The sequence below is a fragment of the Hyla sarda genome, chromosome 4 (genome assembly GCF_029499605.1).
Source record: "Hyla sarda isolate aHylSar1 chromosome 4, aHylSar1.hap1, whole genome shotgun sequence".
In the NCBI taxonomy this organism is placed as follows: Eukaryota; Metazoa; Chordata; class Amphibia; order Anura; family Hylidae; genus Hyla; species Hyla sarda.
This window is the reverse complement of record NC_079192.1, coordinates 358,974,298-358,997,210: the sequence shown is the minus strand read 5'-3', so window position 1 is coordinate 358,997,210 and position 22,913 is coordinate 358,974,298. Positions and strand designations below refer to the sequence as shown.

At 48.9% G+C, this 22,913-nt stretch overlaps 1 long non-coding RNA gene across 1 annotated transcript in view; it reads left to right on the top strand.

Annotated features, from left to right (window-relative positions):
• The window catches only part of LOC130267228 (uncharacterized), a 39,879-nt gene that overhangs the window by 4,747 nt on the left and 12,219 nt on the right, over positions 1 to 22,913 (top strand). Inside the window, exons 2-4 of the long non-coding RNA XR_008843108.1 lie at positions 7,402 to 7,463; positions 7,756 to 7,879; positions 7,967 to 8,138. This is a non-coding gene — a long non-coding RNA (uncharacterized LOC130267228). The remainder of the gene's footprint in view (positions 1 to 7,401; positions 7,464 to 7,755; positions 7,880 to 7,966; positions 8,139 to 22,913) is intronic.

Below are 22,913 nucleotides of genomic sequence, written 5' to 3'. Positions count from 1 at the left end.
TTGTCCGGCAAGGACAGGCGGAGGCTAGGAGTGGCCACTCGCTGCGGAGGAGGTGCAGGAGAAGTTGCGACTGAAGTTGGTGCGAAATGGTGGACATTTCCGACAGCTGACGGGTTAGAAGGGCGATCTGTCGGGCTTGCTGGGCGGCCACCGTGGTGAGGTCAGCGACAACTGGCAGAGGAACTTCAGCGGGATCCATGGCCGGATCTACTGTCACGATGCCGGCTGGCAGGTAGTGGATCCTCTGTGCCAGAGAGGGATGGCGAGGACCGCGCTAGTGGACCGGTTCTAAGCCACTACAGGTTTTCACCAGAGCCCGCCGCAAAGCGGGATGGTCTTGCTGCGGCGGTAGTGACCAGGTCGTATCCACTAGCAACGGCTCACCTCTCTGGCTGCTGAAGATAGGCGAGGTACAAGGGAGTAGGCAGAAGCAAGGTCGGACGTAGCAGAAGGTCGGGGGCAGGCGGCAAGGAACGTAGTCAGGGGCAACGGCAGGAGGTCAGGAACACGGACTAGGAACAGACAAGGGAACTGTCACGATGCCGGCTGGCAGGTAGTGGATCCTCTGTGCCAGAGAGGGATGGCGAGTCAGGTACGGGGACCGGGGTGCGCATCGCGAGCGGGACTGTCACGATGCCGGCTGGCAGGTAGTGGATCCTCTGTGCCAGAGAGGGATGGCGAGGACCGCGCTAGTGGACCGGTTCTAAGCCACTACAGGTTTTCACCAGAGCCCGCCGCAAAGCGGGATGGTCTTGCTGCGGCGGTAGTGACCAGGTCGTATCCACTAGCAACGGCTCACCTCTCTGGCTGCTGAAGATAGGCGAGGTACAAGGGAGTAGGCAGAAGCAAGGTCGGACGTAGCAGAAGGTCGGGGGCAGGCGGCAAGGAACGTAGTCAGGGGCAACGGCAGGAGGTCAGGAACACGGACTAGGAACAGACAAGGGAACTGTCACGATGCCGGCTGGCAGGTAGTGGATCCTCTGTGCCAGAGAGGGATGGCGAGTCAGGTACGGGGACCGGGGTGCGCATCGCGAGCGGGCGCCACCCGCATCGCGAATCGCATCCCGGCTGGAGGCGGAACCGCAGCGCACCCGGTCAGTGGATCTGACCGGGGCACTGCAGCAACAAGGATGAGGCGAGCGCTCCGGGGAGGAACGGGGACCCGGAGCGCTCGACGTAACACCATCTGGGCGTCAAGTTCTGCTGAGAGAAAATATAGCTGGAACAATTCCTGGCGGTATGTACATCTGAATAAGATAAGGAAAGACTATAGAGAAGACGTCACCTGTAGTCACTGATATCATTCTGTATTCTCCTTACTGTGTCCTATCAGAGCCGGAATCACTTGTAAGTTCTGCAGTAATGATGGGTGAAACAACAACTCCCAGCATAACCTCACCACTACTTAGGTCATACTGGGAGCTGTAGTTTTAAATGGTATAAACCTCTTTAGCACTTTCCCATTCTGTGACAATAGGTATATTTGATAATTATTCTGACATGTGAACACGGCTTAAGAGTCTTAAACAAGGTTAGGACTGTATGATACAGTTAATAATATTGTAAGTTCCGTGAGCAACATCTTGTTTTCTGTCCGCCAACACAAAATACTCTAATAGTGCCCCTCCCGAGACTCTACTCTGGATCCGCCCCTGCACCACAGGAGGATACACATAGATAAAGGCACACAAATATAGGACCTCAGGCTGCAAAAAAATAAAACATACAATGTACAAAACTGACAAAACTTACAATAACGAAACGCACGTTGGGGTAGGTACAAATTGATTGGGCATCACAGTAGGTTCTTTACGTTGCTTCCTCTTGCTCTGCTGTCGTACATTCTTTGTGAGTAATGTCACTTATCCAGCTTCTTTGAGTCTATCATTATATAACTCTATTAATCTGCATGGTGATTTTTCTTACATTTAGTTTTGTACATTGCATGGTTTTTTTTTGCATCCTAAGGTCCTATATTTGGGTGCTTTTGTCTATATGTATCCTCCTGTGGTGTTAATTTAGTCCCATTGTTTTATATGTATTTTATTATGTTAATTTAATAACAATATATTTTGTTATGAATTATTGATTTGTCTGTGTGCACTTTACCTTGTTTGTTACTAAGGTTTTTTTCAGTGAATGTAGTATAAAGTACTGAATATTTGTGCCATATACCAGCCACCTTCCTAGGATGTTGGTTAAGCTCTGGCAATCAACTGCACATAACTGAATCTCCTGTTTAAATCGAAGTCACCAAAGAATAACATTTTTGAAAGTATCCTGTAGGAGAAAGAGGTATCATAAGTGACCATTGCTATGACAAGGAACGCTGTGGCAATGATGGCACTGAAGGTGGGGATGAGGTGCATCCATAAAGGTGGGAATTTTACACTCAGTTGGTATATGCACAGTACTGCACATGGCAAGTGGCGAGACCTGCTGTAAAAGAGAATGGAAGTCTGAATCTAATTCAACCACAGCTCAAGGTCTGTACTAGGCCACTGTCGCTGTTGTCGTGTCTGAGCTTTTGTTACAGCCAATCAAATAATTGCTTATGCAAGTCCCATAGAGGGACTAAAAAGGTGTTAAAAATTTTTAAAAATCAGTAAAAATAAATAAATATATATATATATATATAAAAAATAGTAGTGAAACAAGAAAAGAGAGGGCACACAAGAGGCAACTTCACCTTGGCTAGGATGCAGCACAGTCTCGGCGACCTCTATGGTCATCTCCTGCAGGGTGCACATACAAAGATATGAAGTATGAATATAAACAAAAAAAAAGCACGTACGTGCACTCACCGCTCAGCAGAGACAGTTCGGTTCACGGGGAGCTGGATCACAGCATCAGAGCAGGTGTTATGGCACTCGGAGGCTACGCCGGCAGTTTCGCACTTGAATACGTGCATTCAAGTCTGAAACTGCCGGCGTAGCCTCCGAGCGCAATAACACCCATGCTGATGCTGTGATCCAGCTCCCCGTGAACCGGACTTCCACACCGAACTGTCTCCGCTGAACGGTAAGTGCACGTACGTGCTTTCTTTTTTGTTTATATATATATATATATATATATATATATATATATATATACATATATATATATATATTAAAAAGTAATGAAAAATTCAAATCACCCCCTTTTCCCATTTTCAAATTAAAAAATTTAAACAAATAATAAACAAATTTGTTATTACAAACAGATAAAATATAATGTTATCAATTCCAAATGGTGAATAGCATAAACAAAACCAGAACACCAGATTCCTTGATCTCATCAAATCCCAGAAAACAATCCCTTAAAGTGTACCTGTCGTTAACAAAAACTTTTTATATACCATAGATAATACCATTATATGTATATTTATAATAAACATTGATTAAAAAATGTGTATATTTTTGGGTGAAAAAATTATGTCCCTGCAGCTATTGCCTCTGTGTCTCTGTGAGGAGACAAGCAGGGCTCTGTGCAGGCTCTTGGCTTGTCAATCATCCTGATGTGTGAGCCAGGAGCGTGTCACAGAGCCTCACTGCACAGAGCCCCGCTTATCCTCAGGGCACAGAGCAATGAGACACGGGCAATAGCTGTAGGGATTAATAATATACACATTTTTTACCAATGTATATTACAAATATACATATAATGGTATGATCTACATTATATAAAAAGTTTTTGTTACTTTGACACCCTTCACTTGGGCTCCGGTCACGTTAATCGAAACCTCCCACTGCCCTGACACCTCATTGTGCAACACCTCGGATGTCCGGACCCCTGATGTCGATCCGCTTCGCAAGGTAAATTAATCCATTAGGTTAGACCATTCTACGTCCTCCTCTCCCTACACCCGCCTTTTCTTCCCCCCCCTTGCTTTCCTACCTGTTCTTGCTACCTGTTTTTCCTTTTCACCCTTTCTGCACATCTCGTGCCTGACACGAAATGCAATAAATAGATAACAATCTGTTCGGAATTGATGTTTTCAGTGTGCTCTAGCCGCATGTGATCCTAGTCCTGAGTTTGCAGATTTTGTTTATACTTTGACGAATTCACTAAGACTTGGATAGTGCCAGGATATGCATTAAGAAATAAAGACAAAAAAGACAACCGGGAGGCAGCGCCTCGTGTATTACCCTTGGCAGGTGAGGGAACCAAAAAGTATGCTGAATGTACACCCAGGACTTAAGTCAGGGTGGCCGCTCACCTTAAAGTAGAAAAATTGCGCATATCACCCCTTGATTGGGGTACCAGATAGAGTTGGATGAGCTGCCGAGCCTGATGGTCACAGGAGCGTGTCAACGCCCTGTAGAAACTGGAATACTTGTGAGAAAAAAGACCAATGGATCCAGGCGCTGCTCTATCCAGGTATACACAGGATGCAGGTAAGTGTTCTTAATCAAGCAATTTTATTGAACACAAAACAACAAAAGGATCATGACGCGTTTCGGGGTAAATTCCCCTTCCTCAGATGATCACGGAGATCACCTGAGGAAGGGGAATTTACCCCGAAATGCGTCATGATCCTTTTGTTGTTTTGTGTTCAATAAAATTGCTTGATTAAGAACACTTACCTGCATCCTGTGTATACCTGGATAGAGCAGCGCCTGGATCCATTGGTCTTTTTTCTCACAAGTATTCCAGGATATGCATTAGGAAGTGCTAGCCGATAGTATACTAAGAAGTAGTCCATCTCCTGTGCACTCTTTGTTGTGAACAGACTACCTAGAATGTATGGTTGATGTTATCTGCTCCAATGACCTTATTGTTCTATGGGTATTCTCTACATGGAAAACTTTAATAAACATATACTTTGAAAAAAAAAGTTTTTGTTAACGACAGGTACACTTTAACCCCTTCCTGCAAATGGACATTTTTCCTGTCACTTAACGCAAATGGACGTTCATAAACGTTCAATACATTTTCTATCACCATGTCCCATGGCATGGTGATAGAAACGTCATCGCAGCTGTTCTGAACAGCTGACCGATGACACTATGCAGCTGAGGACCAATCAGAATGGTCCCCTGCTGCTGATCGTTGTCATTGGCCAGTCAGTAAGTGACTGCCCAATGACAAGGGACTTTTGGGGTCCGCGGCGGTTCCAGGCTGATCGGGTCTCTGGTGACCCGATAGCCCGGAAAATAGGAATGATCTACAACTACAACTCCCAGCAAGCCCAGACAGTGGAGGGCCACAGTTTGGAGACCACTGTGCAGATGTTGCAGAACTACAACTCCCAGCATGCCTGGACAGTCTGGGCATGCTTGGAGTTGAAGTGTTGCAACATCAGTAGTCTCCAAACTGTTCTTCTCCAGTTGTTGCATAACTACATCTCCCAACATGTCCTTCTGCTGTCTGGGCATGCTGGGAGTTATAGTTTTGCAACAAATGGAGGCACACTGGTTGAGAAACACTGAGTTAAGTAACAAACTCTCAGTGTTTTGCAACCAGTGTGCCTCCAGCTGTTGCATAACTACAACCCCCAGCATGCACGGACAGCCAAAGGGCATGCTGGGAGTGTTAGAAGTATGCCTCCAGCTGTTGCATAACTACAAGTACCAGCATGCCCTTCAGTTGTCACTGCATGCTGAGAGTTGTAGTTTTTGCAATGGCTGAAGGCACACTGGTTGGAGAGTTTGTTACCTAACTCAGTGTTTCGTAACCAGTGTGCCTCCAGCGGGGGCAAACTAGAACTCCCAGCATGCACTGATAGACCATACATGCTGGGAGTTGTAGTTTTGAAGCAGCTGGAGGCACACTGGTTGTGAAACACTTAGTTAAGCAACAAACTCTGTGTTTTGCAATCAGTGTGCCTCCAGCTGTTGCATAACTACAACCCCCACCAAGCACGGACAGCCAAAGGACATACTGGTATTGGTAGTTTTGCAATAGCTGGGGGTTTGCCCCCCTCCCCCCCCCCCCCCATGTGAATGTACAGGGTACATTTACACGGGCGGGGATTTACAGCAAGCTTCTCGCTGCAAGTTTGAGATGCAGCAACTTTTCTGCCGCAGCCCAAATTCCCAGCGGGAAACTCGCTGTAAACCCCCGCCGTGTGAGTGTACCCTAGAAAAAACTACACTACGCTTACAAAAAAAAAAAAAGTAAAACACTACATATACACATACCCCTACACAGTCCCCCTCCCCCAAATAAAAATAAAAAACAATATTTATGTATCATCTTGTTGTAGTTAGCGAAAGCAGCCTTACTGTAGTGTAAGAAAAACATTAAAAAGCTTGGTTAAGTAAAGAACAAGACATATCTGGGCCCTGTGACACATGAACAATTCATGCACAAGGGGGGCTGGAGTCAATAGTGAGTGACTCTACAAATGGCGTAGATTCGCGAGGTTAAGGATTTAAACAAAGGTATCCCGGGAGGAGATTGTGCCCAACCTGGCCAGAAGAAGATTTAGGCAGTTGGCCATAACAAAGAATCATGTAGCTGGTAAAATTTATTTTAACATTTACTTTTCTATTGACCAGCTATATGAATTGGTTACAGCCACAACTGCCACACTTTCCCTTTACAGATGCTTTAAATACTAGCCCAACCATGGCTTTGGATTAAACGACAAGTATGAGGATTCCAAACTTAGTATTTCGGTGTGGTTCCTAGCGCTGAGACCCCACCGCGATCTCCTGTTTCTAGCCCCGGGTCTCCAGCCTAGGAGCGCATCACGCCCCCGCCCCAAAGCCAGAGCCGACACGCCCCCTCCATAAAGCTCTATGGGAGAGCCGAACCTTTATGAATGTCTCTCATTTAGAGCTATATGTAGGGGGCGTTGCGGCTCCAGATTCGGGCGGGGGGCGTAACGCGCTCCTGTGCTGGAGACCCGTGGCTACAAACAGAAGATTGCGGTGGGGTCCCAGCGCTAGGACCCACAGCAAAATAAAAGTTATACTCTATCCTTTTATAGGGTAGACTTATAAAATCATCATACTTGTCCTTTAAACTTTCATCAAACCATATACACAGTTAGAATTATAATCACCATAGCATCACCATCAATGTGTACATAAGTAAAGTTAAAACACGAGTTAAAGGGGGTTAGGCTTTTTTTTTTTGGGGGGGGGGGGGGGTATTTTGAAATTATTCTAAAAATAAAATGAATTCTTCCAGTAATTATCAGCTGCTGTATTATACAGATAAAATTGTGACTTTATTTTGAGTCTGACCACAGTGCTCTCTGCTGACACCTGAGTTGCAGAGTTGGCAATAGCAACCAATAAGATAGCTTATTTCATTTTGCTGAGTCCTTTTCAAAAATTACGGTAACTAAGTAATCTGCTTTTTTGCTATGGCCAAATGCATAAATGTTCCTCTGTACATTTTTTAAATAATACAATAATTTAGTATTTATTAATATAAAATTAATGACTACTAATTTTTATGTATGCTCAGGTTTGCTGTGCCAAGTTGGACATCCAGCCGAACAATTATAAACATGGACACACCTAAAGATGGTAAGTTGGCTTACATGTCAGGCTTCGCACACACTTGATAAAAGTAAAGGCAAGCCTTTTGTGTTGTGACCGTAGGGGGATATTTTTTGAAACATGTCCAGAGGCAAAGTTGCTGAGTTGGCCAGAGCAACAGATCACATATTTCTGAGGCCTAGTACAAAATGAACTAAGTTATGTGATTGTTTGCAATGGCCAACTCACCTGCTTTAACTGTGGACATGTTTTTGAAAATCTAACCCTCTGTGTTGCTTCAGTCTTTTAACCATTTTTTTTCTTTCAAACAACAATCAAGAATGTAATAACAACAAGCCAGAACTGTGATAACAACAAGCCAGAATGTGATAACAACAAGCCGAAGGAGGCAGAGGCAACTTCCAAAAATCTAGAGTCACAAAATCCTGAAGCTACCCAGCTAAGTAATATTCTTTCCTGATCAATCTAAAGAAAGTGAATCTTATCTTCTAACTAGATCAAATTTTTACCTTTTGTACTCATATTTTAAGGTTCTACAGAAGAACTGGGATGACAAATTAGACCAAATGGTCTGCCTTCTATTGGAGCCTCTCAGCCTCACACAACAACTAGAAGGGGAAGAGACACGCAACAATCCATTATGTTTAAATCCGGAACATAACCTTACTGATGTCCAACTCTCAAGAATAGAAAGCAATCCTGGTACAACCACTATTCAGATCCATACAGTTAAATTGCTTGTTACATTCCTTGAGGGGTGTAGTTTCCAAAATAGTATGCCATGTGTTTTTCTTTTTTTTTTTTTGCTGTCCTGGCACCACAGTGGCTTCCTTAATGGGACATTCTCCCCAAAAACCATTTCAGCAAAATTTGCTTTGCAAAAGCCAAATGTAACTCCTTCTCTTCTGAGCATTGTAGTGCGCCCGCAGTGCACTTGACATCCACATATGGGGTGTTTCCATACTCAGAAGAGAGGGGGTTACAAATTTTGGGGGGCATTTTCTCCTATTACCCCTTGTAAAATGTAAAATTTGGGGGAAAACCAGCATTTTAGTGAAAAAAAAAATCATTTACACATCCAACTTTAACGAAAAGTTGTCAAACACCTGTGGAGTGTTAAGGCTCACTGTACCCTTTGTTACGTTTCTTGAGGGGTGTAGTTTCCAAAATAGTATGCCATGTGTTTTTTTGTTTTTGTTTTTTTTGCTGTCCTGGCACCATAGGGACTTCCTAAATGGGACATTCCCCCCAAAAACCATTTTGGCAAAATTTGCTTTTCAAAAGCCAAATGTGACTCCTTCTCTTCTGAGCATTGTAGTGCGCCCGCAGTGCACTTGACGTCCACATATGGGGTGTTTCCATACTCAGAAGAGATGGGGTTACAAATTTTGGGGGGAATTTTCTCCTATTACGCCTTGTAAAAATGTACAATTTGTGGGAAAAACAGCATTTTAGTGAAAAAAAAATTATTAACACATCCAACTTTAACGAAAAGTCATCAAACACCTAAGGGGTGTTTAGGCTCACTGTACCCCTTGTTACGTTCCTTGAGGGGTGTAGTTTCCAAAATAGTATGCCATGTTTTTTTTGCTGTTCTAGCACCATAGGGGCTTACTAAATGCGACATGCCCCCCAAAAACCATTTAAGAAAAACTCACTCTCCAAAATCCCACTGTCGCTTCTTCCCTTCTGAGTGCACCCACAGAGCACTTGATATACACATTTGAGGTATTTCTGTACTCGAGAGAAATTGGGTTACACATTTTAGGAAGATTTCTCTCCTTTTACCCCTTGCAAAAATTCAAAAACTTGGTCTACAAGAACATGCCAGTGTAAAAAATGAAGATTTTGTATTTTCTACTTCAATTTGCTGCTATTCCTGTGAAACACCTAAAGGTTTAACAAACCTTTTGAATGTTGTTTTGATTACTTTGAGGGGTACAATTTTTATAAAGGGGTCATTTATGGGGTATTTCTAATAAGGCCCTTCAAATCCACTTCAAAATTGCACTGGTCCCTGAAAAATTTCGATTTTGAAAATGTTGTAAAAATTGGAAAATTGCTGCTATACTTTGAAGCCCTCTGATGTCTTCCAAAAGTAAAAACATGTCAACTTTATGATGCCAACATAAAGTAGACATATTATATATGTGAATCAATATATAATTTATTTGGAATATCCCTTTTCCTTATAAGCAGAGAGCTCTAAATTTAAAAAAAAAGGTAAATTTTAAATTTTTTCATCAAATTTTGGAATTTTTCACCAAGAAAGGATGCAAGTATCGACACAATTTTACCACAAATATAAAGTAGAATATGTCACGAAAAAACAATCTTGGAATCAGAATTAAAGGTACAAGCATCCCAGAATTATTAATGATTAAAGTGACAGTGGTCAGATGTGCAAATAATGGCCCGTCCTACATTGAAAATTGGCTGGGTCCTTAAGGGGTTAAGGACCAAGGGCGTACAGGTATGCCCTGACGTCCTGGTACTTAAGGACAGCAGGCACCTGTCATTCAGCAGGGACCCCATGCGAACCCCTAGGGGATCAAATCAGATCAGCGATTTGCGGCGATTCCGGGCTGATCGGGTCTGTGGTGACCCAATCACCAGATAATAGGGATGATCGGAGCTGTCAGTGACAGCTCCAACCATCCTGAAGGATAGGAGCCAGGTGGCAGGGGTGCCACCTCCTCCTATCCCCTGCCATTGGTTGGTCAGGAGTGACCCACCATTGGCATTTGGGGATGGCGGGGATAAAGTTGAAATCCCCGCTCTGCCCGCCCCTGGATGTCTGGGCAGAGTGGGGGGAAGATGGCGGCGGGTATACCGGAGTGCAGGAGGAGGCCAAGGGACCGGCAATCGTGGCGGGACTGGCGGCAGGCAGTGGCGGGATCGGCGGCTGTAAGGAGGCAGCAGATGCAGCAGTGAAGATCAGTGGTAAGTGAAAAGTGGAAAGGCTGTCTGGACATGCTGGGAGTTGTAGTTTGGCAACATCTGGAGGGCCACAGTTTGGAGACCATTGTGCAGTGCCATCCAAACTGTAGCCCTTCCAGATGTTGCATAAGTACAACTCCCACCATGCCCAGACAGTCCAGGCATGCTGGGAGTTGTGGTTCTGTAACATCTGGCCCTTCAGATGTTGCAGAACTACAACTCCCAGCATGCCTGGACAGTCTGGGCATGCTTGGAGTTGAAGTTTTGCAACATCTGGAGGGCTACAGTTTGGAGACCACTGTGCAGTGGCATGCAAACTGTAGCCCTTCCAGATGTTGCAAAACTACAACGCTTACCATGTCCAGACAGTCCAGGCATGCTGGGAGTTGTGGTTCTGTAACATCTGGCCCTTCAGATGTTGCAGAACTACAACTCCCAGCATGCCTGGAAAGTCTGGGCATGCTTGGAGTTGAAGTTTTGCAACATCTGGAGTGCTACAGTTTGGACACCACAACACAGTGGTCTCCAAACTGTTCTCCTCCAGTTGTTGCATAACTACAACACCCAACATGACCTTCGGCTGTCTGAGCATGCTGGGAGTTGTAGTTTTGCAACAACTGGAGGCACACTGGTTGCGAAACACTGAGTTAGGTAACAAAATCTGTGTTTGGCAACCATTGTTCCTCCAGCTATTGCATAACTACAACCCCCAGCATGCACAGACAGCCAAGGGGCATGCTGGGAGTGTTAGTAGTATGCCTCCAGTTGTTGCATAACTACAAGTCCAAGCATGCCCTTAAGCTGTCAGTGCATGCTGAGAGTTGTAGTTTTTGCAAGAACTGAAAGCACACTGGTTGCGAAACACAGATTTTGCTGCCTAACTCAGTGTTTCGCAACCAGTGTGCCTCCCACTGTTGCAAACTACAACTCCCAGCAGCTCAAACTCCTAGCAGAAACTCGCTGTGAACCCCTGCCTGTGCGAATGTACCCTAAAAACACTACACAACACTACAATAACACATAACAAAAAGTAAAAAAACACTATATATACACATACTCCTACACAGTTACCTCCCCCCCCCCCCCCCCAAATAAAAATGAAAAACGTCTGGTATGGCAGTGTTTCCAAAATGGAGCCTCCAGTTGTTGCAAAACAAGAACTCTCAGTATTGCCGAGCAGCCATTGACTGTCTAGTAGGGCTGCATGATATATCGCAAAAGCAATCGAATCGCGATTTTTGATTTTTGCGATATGGCTATGCGGCCCCCCGGGAAAACATGCAATTATCTGCTCGGGCTGGCTCCTGTGGCAGGGGCCGGCCAGAGCAGGTAAAAACTAATTTAAATACTAAAAGTCAGTGTTTCCCAACCAGGGTGCATCCAGTTGTTGCAAAACTACAACTCTTAGCATGCCCGGACCGGCAAAGGCTGTCCGGGCATGCTGGGAGTAGTAGTTTCACAACAGCTGGAGGCACCCTGCTAGAAAAACACTGAGCTAAGGGTGCAGGGAGAAAAATAAAAAAAAACTTCTGCTCACCTAGTCCCAGTCCCTGCAGATTCATCTCCGTGCGCTCCGAGGTGTCCTCTCTTAGTACAGTAGGACCTTTCCCTTTTCAGCCAATCACTGGCCGCAGTGGTGTCACGTGTCAAGCCAGTGATTGGCTGATAGGGAGAGCTCTTGTACTACAGTAATACACTAGGTTTCCCGGGTCCCGCAGAAGATTTGAAATCCGCCCGGAACACCCAGTGTATTTCTGCAGTACAAGAATGTGACAGGAGGGGAGGGGGGGGGGGGGGTGTGACAGAAGGGAGGGGGGGATGTGACAGGAGGGGAGGGGGGGAATGTGACAGAAGTGGGAGGATGTGTCAGAAGGGGGGGGGGAATGTGACAAGAGGGGAATGTGACGGAAGGGAGGGAATGTGACAGAGGGCAATGTGACAAGGGGGGATGTGACAGGAGGGGAGGGGGTGTAATGTGACAAGGAGGGAATGTGACAAGGGGGGGAATGTGACAAGGGGGGGAATGTGACAAGGGGGAATGTGACAAGCTGGGGAAATGTGACAAGGTGGGGGAATGTGACAAGGGGGGAGAATGTGACAAGGGGAGGGGGGAATGTGACAAGGGGGGAGAAAGTGACAAGGGGGGGGTTTGACAAGGGGAGGGGGCAATGTGACAAGGGGGGGATGTGACAGGAGGGGAGGGGGGGTAATGTGACAAGGGGGGAATGTGACAAGGGGGGGGAATGTGACAAGGGGGGGAATATGACAAGGGGAGGGGGGAATGTGACAAGGGGGAATGTGACAAGCTGGGGAAATGTGACAAGGTGGGGGAATGTGACAAGGGGGAGAATGTGACAAGGGGGGAGAATGTGACAAGGGGGGGGGAATGTGACAAGGTGAGGGGGGAATGTGACAAGGGGAGGGGGGAATGTGACAAGGGGGAATGTGACAAGGTGGTGGAATGTGACAAGGGGGGAATGTGACAAGGGGAGGGGGGGATGTGACAAGGGGGGAGAATGTGACAAGGGGGGGTGTGACAAGGGGAGGGGGCAATGTGACAAGGGGGGGATGTGACAGGAGGGGAGGGGGGGTAATGTGACAAGGGGGGAATGTGACAAGGGGGGGGAATGTGACAAGGGGGGGGAATGTGACAAGGGGGGAATGTGACAAGGGGGAATGTGACAAGCTGGGGAAATGTGACAAGGTGGGGGAATGTGACAAGGGGGGGGATGTGACAAGGGGGGAGAATGTGACAAGGGGAGGGGGAATGTGACAAGGGGGGAGAATGTGACAAGGGGGGGGGATGTGACAAGGGGAGGGGGGAATGTGACAAGGTGGGGGGAATGTGACAAGGGGAGGGGGGAATGTGACAAGGTGGTGGAATGTGACAAGGGGGGGGGAATGTGACAAGGGGAGGGGGGGATGTGTCAAGGGGGGAGAATGTGACAAGGTGGGGGGATGTGACAAGGGGGGGTGTGACAAGGGGAGGGGGAATGTGACAAGGTGGGGGGAATGTGTCAAGGGGAGGGGGGAATGTGACAAGGGGGAATGTGACAAGGTGGTGGAATGTGACAAGGGGGAGGGGATGTGACAAGGGGGGAGAATGTGACAAGGGGGGAATGTGACAAGGGGGGAATGTGACAAGGGGAGGGGGGAATGTGACAAGGGGAGGGGGGAATGTGACAAGGGGAGGGGGGATGTGACAAGGCGGGGGGAATGTGACAAGGTGGGGGAATGTGACAAGGGGGGGAGAATGGGACAAGGGGGGGGAGAATGTGACAAGGGGGGAGAATGTGACAAGGTGGGGGGAATGTGATAAGGGGGGGGGGAAGAATGTGACAAGGGGGGAACATGACAGAAGGGGGGAAATGTGACAGGGGGGAATGTGACAAGGGGGGGAATGTGACAAGGGGGGATGTGACAAGGGGAGGGGTGAATGTGACAAGGGGAGGGGGAATGTGACAAGGTGGGGGGAATGTGACAAGGGGGGGGAGAATGTGACAAGGGGGGGGGGGAATGTGACAAGGGGAGGGGGGAATGTGAAAGGGTGGGGGGAATGTGACAAGGGGGGGGGAATGTGACAAGGGGGGGGAATGTGACAAGGGGTGATGTGACAAGGGGAGGGGGGAATGTGACAAGGGGGAATGTGACAAGCTGGGGAAATGTGACAAAGGGGGGAATGTGACAAGGGGAGGAATGTGACAAGGGGAGGGGGGGAATGTGACAAGGGGAGAGGGGAATGTGACAAGGGGAAGGGGGGGAGAATGTGACAAGGGGGGAACATGACAGAAGAGGGGCAATGTGACAGGGGGGAATGTGACAGGTGGGGGATGTGACAGGAGGGGGGAGGGGAATGTGACAAGAGGGAATGTAACAAGGGGTAATGTGACAAGGGGAGGGGGGAATGTGACAAGGGGGGAGAAAGTGACAAGGGGGGGTGTGACAAGGGGAGGGGGCAATGTGACAAGGGGGGGATGTGACAGGAGGGGAGGGGGGGTAATGTGACAAGGGGGGAATGTGACAAGGGGGGGGGAATGTGACAAGGGGGGAATATGACAAGGGGAGGGGGGAATGTGACAAGCTGGGGAAATGTGACAAGGTGGGGGAATGTGACAAGGGGGAGAATGTGACAAGGGGAGGGGGAATGTGACAAGGGGGGAGAATGTGACAAGGGGGGGGGATGTGACAAGGGGAGGGGGGAATGTGACAAGGTGGGGGGAATGTGACAAGGGGAGGGGGGAATGTGACAAGGGGGAATGTGACAAGGTGGTGGAATGTGACAAGGGGAGGGGGGAATGTGACAAGGGGGGAGAATGTGACAAGGGGGGGGGGTGTGACAAGGGGAGGGGGCAATGTGACAAGGGGGGGATGTGACAGGAGGGGAGGGGGGGTAATGTGACAAGGGGGGAATGTGACAAGGGGGGGGGGAATGTGACAAGGGGGGGGGGGGAATGTGACAAGGGGGGGAATGTGACAAGGGGGAATGTGACAAGCTGGGGAAATGTGACAAGGTGGGGGAATGTGACAAGGGGGGGATGTGACAAGGGGTGAGAATGTGACAAGGGGAGGGGGGAATGTGACAAGGGGGGAGAATGTGACAAGGGGGGGGATGTGACAAGGGGAGGGGGGAATGTGACAAGGTGGGGGGAATGTGACAAGGGGAGGGGGGAATGTGACAAGGGGGAATGTGACAAGGTGGTGGAATGTGACAAGGGGGGGGAATGTGACAAGGGGAGGGGGGAATGTGACAAGGGGGGAGAATGTGACAAGGTGGGGGGATGTGACAAGGGGGGGTGTGACAAGGGGAGGGGGAATGTGACAAGGTGGGGGGAATGTGTCAAGGGGAGGGGGGAATGTGACAAGGGGGAATGTGACAAGGTGGTGGAATGTGACAAGGGGGAGGGGATGTGACAAGGGGGGAGAATGTGACAAGGGGGGAATGTGACAAGGGGAGGGGGGAATGTGACAAGGGGAGGGGGGAATGTGACAAGGGGAGGGGGATGTGACAAGGTGGGGGGAATGTGACAAGGTGGGGGGAATGTGACAAGGGGGGGGGGGAGAATGGGACAAGGGGGGGAGAATGTGACAAGGGGGGAGAATGTGACAAGGTGGGGGGAATGTGATAAGGGGGGGGGGAAGAATGTGACAAGGGGGGAACATGACAGAAGGGGGGAAATGTGACAGGGGGGAATGTGACAAGGGGGGGAATGTGACAAGGGGGGATGTGACAAGGGGAGGGGTGAATGTGACAAGGGGAGGGGGAATGTGACAAGGTGGGGAGAATGTGACAAGGGGGGGGGGGAGAATGTGACAAGGGGGGGAGAATGTGACAAGGGGAGGGGGGAATGTGAAAGGGTGGGGGGAATGTGACAAGGGAGGGGAATGTGACAAGGGGGGGGAATGTGACAAGGGGTGATGTGACAAGGGGAGGGGGGAATGTGACAAGGGGGAATGTGACAAGCTGGGGAAATGTGACAAAGGGGGGAATGTTACAAGGGGGGGATGTGACAAGGGGGGAGAATGTGACAAGGGGAGGAATGTGACAAGGGGAGGGGGGGGAATGTGACAAGGGGAGAGGGGAATGTGACAAGGGGAAGGGGGAATGTGACAAGGGGGGGAGAATGTGACAAGGGGGGAACATGACAGAAGAGGGGCAATGTGACAGGGGGGAATGTGACAGGTGGGGGATGTGACAGGAGGGGGAGGGGAATGTGACAAGAGGGAATGTAACAAGGGGTAATGTGACAAGGGGGGGATGTGACAAGGAGGAATGTGACAAGCTGGGGAAATGTGACAAGGTGGGGGAATGTGACAAGGGGAGGGGGGAATGTGACAAGGGGAAGGGGGAATGTGACAAGGTGGGGGAGAATGTGACAATGGGGGGAGAATGTGACAAGGGGGGGAGAATGTGACAAGGGGGAGAGAATGTGACAAGGGGGGGGGGAATGTGTGGAGGAGGGAATGTGACATGGGGGGAATGTGACAAGGGAGGAGAATGTGACAAGGGGAGGGGAAGAATGTGACTGGAGGGAATGTGACATGTGGGGGGAATGTGACAATGGGGGGGGATGTGACAGAAGGGGGAATGTGACAGAGGTGGGAGGATGTGTCAGAAGGGGGGGAATGTGACAAGAGGGGAATGTGACAGAAGGGGGAGAATGTGACAGAGGGGAATGTGACAAGGGGGGGGGGAGATGTGACAGGAGGGGAGGGGGGTAATGTGACAAGGGGAGAATGTGACAAGGGGGGGAATGTGACAAGGGGGGAATGTGACAAGAGGAAATGTGACAAGGTGGGGGAATGTGACAAAGGGGGATGTGACAAGGGGGGAGAATGTGACAAGGTGGGGGAATGTGACAAAGGGGGGGATGTGACAAGGGGGGAGAATGTGACAAGGGGGGGATGTGACAAGGGGGGGAATGTTACAAGGGGAGGGGGGGATGTGACAAGGGGGGAGAATGTGACAAGGGGGGAGAATGTGACAAGGGGGGGAATGTGACAAGGGGGGGAGAATGTGACAAGGGGGGGGAATGTGACAAGGTGGGGGAATGTGACAAGGGGAGGGGGGAATGTGACAAGGTGGGGGGAATGTGACAAGGGGAGGGGGAATGTGACAAGGGGGAATGTGACAAGGTGGTGGAATGTGACAAGGGGGGGGGGGGAATGTGACAAGGGGAGGGGGGAATGTGACAAGGTGGGAGGATGTGACAAGGGGGGTGTGACAAGGGGAGGGGGGAATGTGACAAGGTGGGGGGAATGTGTCAAGGGGAGGGGGGAATGTGACAAGGGGGAATGTGACAAGGCGGTGGAATGTGACAAGGGGGAGGGGATGTGACAAGGGGGGAGAATGTGACAGGGGGGGGAATGTGACAAGGGGAGGGGGGAATGTGATAAGGGGGGGAGAATGTGACAAGGGGGGGGAATGTGACAAGGGGAGGGGGGAATGTAACAAGGTGGGGGGATGTGACAAGGGGAGGGGATGTGACAAGGGGGGAGAATGTGACAAGGGGGGAATGTGACAAGGGGGGAATGTGACAAGGGGAGGAGGGAATGTGACAAGGGGAGGGGGATGTGACAAGGGGAGGGGGATGTGACAAGGTTGGGGGAATGTGACAAGGTGGGGGGAATGTGACAAGGGGGGGGGGATGTGACAAGGGGGGGAGAATGTGACAAGGGGGGGAGAATGTGACAAGGGGGGAGAATGTGACAAGGGGGGGGGGGAGAATGTGACAAGGGGGGGGGAATGTGACAAGGTGGGGGTAATGTGACAAGGGGTAATGTGACAAGGGGGGGAATGTGACAAGGGGGGGAATGTGACAAGGGGGGGAATGTGACAAGGGGAGGGGGGAATGTGACAAGCTGGGGAAATGTGACAAGGTGGGGGAATGTGACAAGGGGGGAGAATGTGACAAGGGGGGGGAATGTGACAAGGGGGGGGGATGTGACAAGGGGGGGGAATGTGACAAGGGGGGGGGGAATGTGACAAGGGGGGGAATGTGACAAGGGGAGGGGGGAATGTTACAAGGGGAGGGGGGAATGTGACAAGGGGGGAGAATGTGACAAGGGGGGGAATGTAACAAGGGGGGGAGGATGTGACAAGGGGGGGATGTGACAAGGGGAGGGGGGAATGTGACAAGGGGAGGGGGGAATGTGACAAGGTGGGGGAATGTGACAAGGGGAGGGGGGAATGTGACAAGGTGGTGGAATGTGACAAGGGGGAGGGGATGTGACAAGGGGGGAGAATGTGACAAGGGGGGAGAATGTGACAAGGGGGAATGTGACAAGGGATGAATGTGACAAGGGGAGGGGGGAATGTGACAAGCTGGGGAAATGTGACAAAGGGGGGAATGTGACAGAAGGGGGGAAATGTGACGGGGGAATGTGACAAGGGGGGGAATGTGACAGGAGGGGATGTGACAAGGGGAGGGGGGAATGTGACAAGGGGAGGGGAGAATGTGACAAGGTGGGGGGAATGTGACAAGGGGGGGAGAATGTGACAAGGTGGGGGGAATGTGACAAGGTGGGGGAATGTGACAAAGGGAGGAATGTGACAAGGGATGAATGTGACAAGGGGAGGGGGGAATGTGACAAGCTGGGGAAATGTGACAAAGGGGGGAATGTGACAAGGGGGGATGTGACAAGGGGGGAGAATGTGACAAGGGGGGGAATGTGACAAGGGGAGGGGGGGGAATGTGACAAGGGGAGGGGGGAATGTGACAAGGGGAGGGGGGAATGTGACAAGGGGGGGAGAATGTGACAAGGGGGAAACATGACAGAAGGGGGGAAATGTGACAGGGGGGAATGTGACAGGGGGGATGTGACAGGAGGGGAGGGGGGGAATGTGACAAGGGGTAATGTGACAAGGGGGGGATGTGACAAGGGGAGGGGGGAATGTGACAAGGGGGAATGTGACAAGCTGGGGAAATGTGACAAGGTGGGGGAATGTGACAAGGGGAGGGGGAATGTGACAAGGGGAAGGGGGAATGTGACAAGGTGGGGGGGAATGTGACAAGGGGGGAGAATGTGACAGGGGGGGGAGAGAATGTGACAAGGGGGGGAGAATGTGACAGAGGGGGAAGAATGTGACGGGGGTATGACAAGGGGGGAATGTGACAAGGGGGGTGTGACAAGGGGGGGATGTGACGGGAGGGGAATGTGATGGGGGAGGAGATTGTGACAAGGGGAGATGGCATAAAATGGGTGGATAGATGTGAAATGGAGGTGATTGGACATGAAATGGGGGGATTTCACAATATTTTTATTATATCGCATTGCATATCGCAATCGTAATATTTAGGCCCAAAATCGCAATCGCACATTTTCCCCATATCGTGCAGCCCTACTGTCCAGGCATGCTAGGAGTTTTGCAACAGCTGGAGGCACCCGGTTTGGGAATCACTGGCGTAGAATGCGCCTGTGTCCAACCCTATGCAAATCCGCATGGCACTCTCTCACTTCGGAGCCCTGTCGCATTTTAAGGCAACAGTTTAGGGTCACATATGGAGCATTTCCATTCTTGGGAGAAATTGCCTAATACATTTTGGGGGGCTTTTTCTCCTTTCAGCCCTTATGAAAAGGTAAAGTTGGGGTCTACTCCAGCATATTATTGTAATTTTTTTTTTTTTTTTTTTTTTACACTAACGTGCTGGTGTTCCCCCATACTTTTCATTTTCACAAGAGATAAAAGGAAAAAAAGACCCCCAAAATTTGTAACACAATTTCTCCTGAGTACGGAAATACCCCATATGTGGATGTAAAATGCTCTGTGGGCTCACAACAAAGCTCAGGAGTGAGAGCGCCATGTACATTTGAGGTGATTTGCACAGGGGTGGCTGATCGTTACAGCAGTTCTGACATAAACACACAAAAAAAAAAAAACACCCACATGTGACCCCATTTCTGAAACTACACCCCTCATGGAACGTAACAAGGGGTATAGTGAGCCTTAAAAGGGTATTCCAGGGGAAAACTATTTTTTATATTTCAACTGGCTCCAGAAAGTTTAACAGATTTGTAAATTACTTCTATTGAAAAATCTTAATCCTTCCAATAATTATCAGCGGCTGAAGTTGAGTTGTTATTTTCTGTCTGGCAACAGTGCTCTCTGCTGACATCTCTTGTCTCAGGAACTGCACAGAGTAGAAGAGGTTTGCTATGGGGATTTGCTTCTACTCTGGACAGGGTGTCATCAGATAGACAGAAAAGAACAACTCAACTTCAGCAGCTCATAAGTACTGAAAGGATTAAGATTTTTTAATAGAAGAAATTTACAAATCTGTTTACCTTTCTGTGAGCCAGTTGATATATATAAAAGCTTTTTCATTAAAGTTGGACGTAAAAATTAAAAATGTTAATTTTTTCACAAAAATGCTGGTGTTATCCCAAATTTTTCATTTTCACAAGGGGTAATAGGAAAAAAGCCCCCAAAATTCGTAACACCATTTCTTCTGAATATATAAATACCCCATATGTGGATGTACAGTGCTCTGCAGGCGAACTACAATGCTCAGAAGAGAAGGAGCGCCATTGGGTATTTGGATAGAGAATGTGTCTGGAATTGAAGGCCATGTGCGTTTACAAAGCCCCAATGGTGCCAGAACAGTAGAACCCCACCCACATTTGACCCCATTTTGGAAACTACACCCCTCACAGAATTTAATAAGGGGTGCAGTGAGCATTTATGCTGAACAGGTGTCTGATAGTGTTGCGTGAATATTCGCAATGCAAATTTTTGTTGCGAATATCGTAACTTTGCGAATTCGCGAATATTTTGAATATAGCGCTATATATTCGCAATTACAAATATTAGTTTTGGTTTTTTTCCACAGTACACATCACAGTACACATCACAGTTATCATCCCTCCCTGCTTCCAGCTTGTGGTTGGTCTAAAGAAGGCTCCAATACTATTTACTGTGACTGGCGTGCGAATATTCACGAATATTGATCCCTCCCTTCTTTTAGCTTGTGGGTCAATGAGAGTGATGCAGATACAGTCGTCAGAGGTTAGCAACATCCCTAGCAACCAATAGGAAAGTATCCCACTCCTTCACTATATAAGATTCCTCCCAGCAGCAGCTCCCTGCAGTTTCTTGTGATGGATATTGTGATAGGAGCTAGAATACTGTCCGTGTGCTTTCAAGTGCTTTTTAAAAGCAAATTATCCAGCAAATTAGATAGTGTTAGAGTAGGTTAGCTTAGTAGATAGGTACTAGTGTAGGGTATAGAGTTAGAGCTTTGCTTTTTTAAAAGCAAAGCAAATCCTCTAGGGAATTTATAGTGTAAGGGTACGTTCACATGCGCCGATTTTCGCAGCATATTTAGCTGCGGATCCGCTGGTGAAGGCCTGCTCTATGCTGGCTTTACATATGCCGGCTGGTTGCAGTGTGAGGTGAAACACAGCGGCAATACGCCCCTACGAGCAGACACCCTGCAGCGATGTGCACGGCGTACTCGCACATCGCGGCCACTCTCCGTGCTCTAAGCTAGGCAGAGAGCTCCCGCGATGTGCGCGTATACTGCCACTCGCACATCGCAGTGTGCCTGCTGGTAGCGGCATATTGCCACTACGAGCAGGCACATGTAAAGCCAGCATAGAGCGGGCCTTCACCAGCGGATCTGCAGCTCGATCTCCGGCAATAATTCTGCCCAGAAATTCCACAGTGTGAACCTAGCCTTAGATATAGTAGGTTAGCTTAGCAGATAGTTTCTAGTATACGGTATAGAGTCAGTGCTTTGATTTTTTATAAAGCAAATAATCTAGAGTAGGTTAGTTTAGCAGATAGGTTTTAGTGTAGGATATAGAGTTGGTTAGTTTAGTTAGAATATAGTACAGGATTTAGGTGTGTTTTATTGTTTTTAGTTTATCATCTGTGTAAAGAAAAAGTTTATTAGTTTTAGTTTTTAGTTAGTTTAAATATTGTTTAGAGCGTGTAGTTAATTCTGTCTGTGTCCGTGTCTGCGTGATTGTCTTTGGGTTGTAAAAAAAAAAAAAGTTTATTAGCATTAGGTTTAAGTGTTAATCTCTTCGTCAGTGTCTGTGTCAGTGTCTTTTGTTAGGTAAGGTAATTTTTGCCCTAGAGTTCCCATCCCAATAAAGTTTTTCCCCGATACAATGAGTAGTTCTCGTGGCCGTTCAGGCAGCAGGGGTAGGGGAGTTGGTTCCTGTGCTGGACCACCGCCAGCACGGGGCAGCTCCTCTAGAGGGTCAGGCGCAGGTGACAAGGGCATCCGTCTCATTAAAGACTTTTTTGGTGGTGACAGCCGCCCCATTACCTCACAGGATGCCGAGGAAGTAGTGGCTCTTGTGGCACAAGCCAATGCCATGGATTCCTCTGTCCCGGCTCCAAGCAACAGCAGCACTCCGGTTCCTGTAGGAGCAGACCCCAAGAATCTAGCCTTCTCCTGTTTGATAGCAACAGTGAGAGGGACCTCTTGGGGCAGGTCCTGCATCAGGCTGATTTCCATCTCAGTGCTGATGCTCAGGACCTTTTGAAAGGGATGATGGAGGAGGAGGAGGGGTAACGGCTGTCAGTACCCCAGTGACATCCCTTCCAACTGGTGCGGGTGGTTGTAGCCAACAAACCCCCGCACCTAGTCACACCCAGGCATCATCGAGGGGAAAGCGGAGCCAGGTCAGGGGCTCCATGTCTGCTGTTCCCCTCAGTCCACCACAGTTTGGCCCTGGGTCGGACATATCTGGGGGCGAAGAGGAGGGTGACCCAGAATGGGTGCCATCTCCCTTGTCAGTTCACAGCAGCAGTGACGAGGAAGGTAGACACCCTAGGGAAATGGTTCACCAGGTAACCAGGGAGACCAGCATCAGGGGCTCCACTGGTAATGGCAGCAGGAGGAGGCAGCAGCAGCCAGCTCCACCTGTGCGCACTGAGCCCATCTGACAGGTCGGTGCTTGTCACCTGTTTGGGCTTACTTCACAGCTGTGCCATGCCAGGGTGAGGGGAGGGAGGTCTTTGGCTCGGCAGGGTACCACTGCCCTTACCTACCACCTGAGAGTCAACCACTGGCAGGAGTGGAAACA